The sequence below is a fragment of the Myotis nattereri genome, assembly GCF_964212035.1.
Source record: "Myotis nattereri genome assembly, chromosome: 3".
Lineage (NCBI taxonomy): Eukaryota > Metazoa > Chordata > Mammalia > Chiroptera > Vespertilionidae > Myotis > Myotis nattereri.
Genome location: NC_138077.1, coordinates 14,509,446 through 14,515,445, shown reverse-complemented (window position 1 = coordinate 14,515,445; position 6,000 = coordinate 14,509,446).

Below are 6,000 nucleotides of genomic sequence, written 5' to 3'. Positions count from 1 at the left end.
ACAGTTACTATATAAGTTAATAACAGCAGGAAGTATTAGCTATACCCTCTTTCTGATTAGAATGAAAAAGAATGCTGATTCTTAAATCTGAAGCCCAGAGAAAATACACACACACACACACACACACACACACTTCTGATTACATAGTCCAAATCATGTGGCCCTACCTAAGTTTATGAGGGTAGAAAATGCAATTCTTTTATGTTTCAGGAGGACCAGAAATGTTTAGAACCATAATAATGACCACCTAATTTTCCTCACATAAATTTGTTCAAGGTATTCTTTTCTTCCATCTCTGCAACCTTCAATGTCTCTTCTATAAATAGAAGAAAAAGAGGAGTATCAAGCTATGAACATCTGCTGTTAGCTCAGTGCAACCATTACAAAAAGTTATTCATATGAGAGCTTCACCTGTATTTACTAAAGGCAAATGCCACTCCAAAACCCAGCCATAAGTACTCTGGGAATTACCTTCTTTCCGTGATGGTAAGTAGGAAGACATCAAACCCAGTGATTTCCATTCTTGACTTCCTCTTGGAATTACTTGGAGCATTTGTTAAAAATAAATCCTTTGGTATTACTTGAGGAGATCAAGACTGAGTAGGTCTAAAGTGAATATCATGAACATATGTTTAAAATGGTCACCTCTTCCAATGGGATTCTGACGTCACTATGCAGTTACTACAATTTGTATCCAAAGGAAACGTTGGAGGTCTCAAACTCTCCTGCCTTTCAGAATACTGACTACATGTAGCCTAAGGGCAACTGATCAGTATTTCTAAATAGTATCTCAAGTGAATCTGGTGATCTGTCGGGCTTGATAACTCTTTTTAAAATATATTTTATTGATTTCAGAGAGGAAGGGAGAGGGAGAGAGAGAGATAGAAACATCAATGATGGTAGAGAATCGTTGATCGGCTGCCTCCTGCACACCCCACACTGGGGATTGAGCCCCCAATCTAGGCATGTGCCCTGATGGGGAATTGAACTGTGACCTCCTGGTTCATAGATCAATGCTCAATCACTGAGCCATGCCGGCCAGGCAGGCTTGATAACTCTTACCTGAACCCACTATTATAGAGGATATAACTGACATCCAAAGTGGGTTAATCTCTGTCTCTGAGGCTGGCAGGAGAGGTCAGTTGTGGGTGATCAGGCTGGCAAGGGAGGACAGTTGGGGGTGATCAGGCTAGCAGGGGAGCAGTTAGGTGGTGTCAATCAGGCTGGTAGGGGAGCGGTTAGGGGGCGACCCGGCTGGCAGGCAGAAGCGGTTAGGGGCAATCAGGCAAACAGGCAGGCGAGCAATTAGGAGCCAGTGGTCCTGGATTGTGAGAGGGATATCCCAGATTGGGGAGGGTGCAGGCCGGGCTGAGAAACACGCTGCCTCCCATGCACAAATTTCGTGCACTGGGACTCTAGTTTAAAAAAAAAAAAAGAATTACTTAGGGCAAGGAGTTTCAACTTGAGTCCAAACACATTGCATGCAACAGGACATAGGTGACTAATTATGACATTGGTGTCATCTTTTGTCTCTCCCACCCTCTGTGTCTCCCTCCCTCTCTTCCTTCCACAGTTTTCTATACTATGAAACTCTTCTCAATCATTACCTTGCTAGATAGGGAGAGGGAGAGTTTGAATCCAAGCGTGTGAATGCCTCTATCATGAGTGGCAGAGACTGTTCACATGGCTAGAGCATATTTTGGGCCCACACTGCTGATTCACTCCATCATTGAAGCAGACTGCTAAATCTCAGTTGTTTCCAATTTCCCCTTGAGAGCTGCTGTTGTCCAGTTCTCTCCATGTCCTTTATGGCCCAAGACTTCTAGCTGCTGTTTGCTGCTATTAAAGGAGAGAAATCTCCAGATGATTTAGTTTAGAGTATTTCTGTTAATCAGTATGGAAAAGCCGGAAATAAAAAATCATTGGTGATTAAATTTAAAACGTAAGAAAATTTATGAAGTTGTTAAAGTCATATTTTCTGATCCGTACTTGCTGTTCTGTATCCTGCAGAAGTACATTGGTATCTCCTCAAGATTTTGTACCAAGAAGTTATTTACAATAAAGAGACTCACAAGCCTCATATCCCAGTTTCTCCAGCAAGATTAGAAGGCATCACGTGCTTGGCAATACATATCCCCACCTCAGTTATTTCTATGCATTTTTGAAAAAGTGTATTTCAGGTTGCACTTACTTCAAATCAGCTACCTCTGTCACATCCCAACATGTACCTATTGTCATACAAGATGTAGCAAAACCTCTAGAATGACAAATTCCTGTGCATTGTTCAGTTTTTACCTCCTAAAAGCCCTAAGAAAACACTATAGTGAATACTAGTGTCCTTTCAAAATTAAATTACAGAAAAAGGAACAAGATATTCAAAAAGTTAATCAACTTCTTTAGTTACATCTCAAATTCTTTTTACTACTGCTTGCTTTTAGCTCTATAGAATAAGCAAACTCTAAGTGAAACCAAAGGTCCTGGTCACTAAGTCCTTTCTGGAAGACCAGAGCTGTGCTGTAACCTTACATACATGCCCTGAGTTCTTTGCCTTTGTTTCTGCATTTCACTGGCAACAACTTATTTTAATTGATTTTTTTTTTTTTGAGAGAGAGAGAGAGAGAGAGAGAGAGAGAGAGAGAGAGAGAGAGAGAGAGAGAAGGGAGAGACAAGGAGATCCAATTCATTGTTTCCCTTATTTATGCATTCATTGGTTGTTTCTTCTTATTTTAATATATTTTAAATTTATTTCAGAGAGAAAGGGAGAGGGAGAGAGAGAGAGAGAACCATCAATGATGAGAGAGGCTGTAACCCAGCATGTGCCCTGACCAGGAGTCGAACTGTAACCTCCTGGTTCATAGGTTAATACTCAACAACTGAGTAACACCATCGGGCATTGGTTGTTTCTTGTATGTGCCCTGACTGGAGATTGAACCTGCAACCTTAGTATATGGGGATGATGCTTTAACCAACTGTGCTACTTGGTCAGGATTTGGCCTTAACTTTCTGTTTCTAGAATTTCAGTAAACTCAGTCTTGGGAGCAGGACTTCAGTTAAGAGAGAAATTAGTTACTCAGGAAAGATAAGAGTAAATGATCTTTCACCTATTTATTAGTCCTATTACATTTTTGTAGAAGAAAGTAGCCCCTTTAATTTCATATACATTATTTAATAAATAAATATTTTAGTTGGTATTTCTAATATGTGCACATAATGCCCATGGTGCCGTTACAGTGACAAGCCTAAAAATGATTCATAATAAAACTTTTATATCACATTTGACAATTACAAAAGATTTTCTGATAGCAAAAATTGTTATTTCAAGTGGAAAATAAATTAGAATGACAATTATGAGGAAAGGGGTTACTCTTGATTTTTGTCTGAAAAGGGATGGAAACAAAAATTGATGGTCGTGTTTCACTATAATTAACCAAACAGCAGAAACCATTATTTATAGTTGCCCCAAGGCTATACTGTAGGTTAACCCATTTTCTTAAGGTTTTCTTTATACAACTTGTTCTTAATCATGTTGCCATTATTGTGGAAATGACTAATCCATGTATCCTGAATAGAAAAGAGTATCAGCACAATTATCTAATGACATTTTTAATCTTACCTACTGTTCCAAATCAAAAACACCTGATGTCTCTCTCAATTAGTATTATAATTTTATATTCAAAAAATCTTTTAGAGGGGTCAATTTAATTTCAACAAATTATTGAGCTATATTTCCCTTTCATGATGCAGGGGTGATTTATCTATAAAATATAAAAGCATGCAGATAAAAAGAGTATTTTTTTCCTTACATAGTTCCTAACATCTTTATACTAGTATTTTGGCCTAAACTGGACCAGCTGATCTCAACTAAAGCAATACTCTTTTTGAATGACTGAAAACTTTTGTAGACACAGCTGCAGAGTATTATTATTTTGAATTGATGATTTCTCATTTAATTCTTATTAAAATTATAAATCTATTTGGAGAAAGGGAATTGTTCAAAAAGATAAATCTATGCATTCTGTCATTTATTTAATCAGTATTGTTTTATTTTAAGACACCAGTGATGCACTGATGTTAGCCAGCAAATATGTAGCACCAAACAAAAGCACTTTTTATGTATAGAGCTTTCAGAACTCTCTAACGTTAATGTACAGTCACTCTACACTCAATGACCGGGATATGTTCTGAGCAACATGGTAGTAGGTGATTTCTTGTGTGTGAATATCATGGAGAGCACTTACACAAACCTAGACAGCATAGTCTACTATACACCTAGGCTACATGGTATAGCCCAGTGGTCGGCAAACTCATTAGTCAACAGAGCCAAATATCAACAGTATGATTGAAATTTCTTTTCAGAGCCAAATTTTTTAAACTTAAACTATATAGGTAGGTACATTGTTATTAACTTAATTAGGGTACTCCTAAGGCTTAGGAAGAGCCACACTCAAGGGGCCAAAGAGCTGCATGTGGCTCGCGAGCCGCAGTTTGCTGACCACGGGAGAGCCTATCGGTCTTTGGTACAGACCTGTATAGCATGTTATTGTATTGAATACTGTGGGCAATTGTAACACAATGGTAGTTTTTTATCTAAACATGGAAAAGGTACAATAAAAAATACGGTATAAAAGCTCAAAAATTGTATACATGTATAGGGCCTTTACTGTGAATGGAGCTTGTACGACTGGGGGTTGCCCTGTGTGAGTCAGTGAGCCAGTTGTGAGTGCATGTGGGGACCTAGGACATTCCTGTAGACTTTAGGGACACTGTAAACTTAGGGTACACTAAATTTAGAAAACACCACAAGATTACATCATGCACAAGAGAAGATGCCATCAAGAGACCTGGTAAATATTAGATGTATGAGGCTGCTGCCAGCTTAACATAGCATACTGTTTTTCAGCAAATGATTTTATACATAGGAAGAACATACTCCAAAATAATGATAAAAAGTATAGTATAGCAAACACATAAACCAGTAACAGTCATTTATTATCATTACCAAGTATTAAGTACTGTATATAATTGTATGTACTATCCTATATAATAAAAGCCCAATATGCAAATTGACCGAATGGTGGAAAGACCGGTCACTATAATGCACATTGACCACCAGGGAGCAGATGTTCAACACAGGAGCTGCCCCCAACCTGTAGGCCCCAGGCTGGCCAAGACAGGTGCCAGCGGGGGGCCCCCGATCACCCCACCAGTTGCCCACAGATTGGCCCTGATCACCAGTCAGGCCTAGGGACCCTACCTGTGCACGAATTTCGTGCACCAGGCCTCTAGTATTTTATATGACTGGAAGAGTGCTAGGTTTGTTTATATCAGCATCACCACAAACATGATTAATATGTTTCATTATGATGTTAGAAGAGCTACAATGTCACTAGGCAATATAAAATTTTCATCACCATTATAATATTATAGGACCTCTGTTTTCTATATGCAGTTCTTCATTGACCAAAACATCCTTATGATACGAAATCCAGTCTGGCTGCCTCTGGTTTGAAAGCCAATACTCAAGAGACAGGTGCTGGTGTAAGTAAAGGTGGTTTATTCAAGAGCTGGCAGCTTGAGAATATGGCAGACTCTTGTCGCAGAGACCATATTTTCTTTTTAATTTTTTATGCAGAGAAAGAGGAATGGGGAGAGAGAGAAAGAGAGAGAGAAAGATAAACATCAATTTTTTTCACTTATTTATGCATTCACTGGTTGTTTTTTTTGTATATGTCCTGATTGGGGATTGAACCTGCAACCTTGAGAGTCAGGACAGTGCTCTAACCAAATGAGATACCTGACCAGGGCTGTGAGGACCATCCTAACATCTCAGTCCAGGCAGCGGATTTAATAAGGAGGGAGAGGGAAAGCAGAACAAAGATGGCCAAGGGGAAAGGGTTGAAAAGTTCTCCATATTTAAACCAGCGCAGTCTATTCTGATAAAGACCTCAGTACCAGTCGGATGTGTGTCATCCTGGTTTTTGTCATCCAGGTTTTACCATC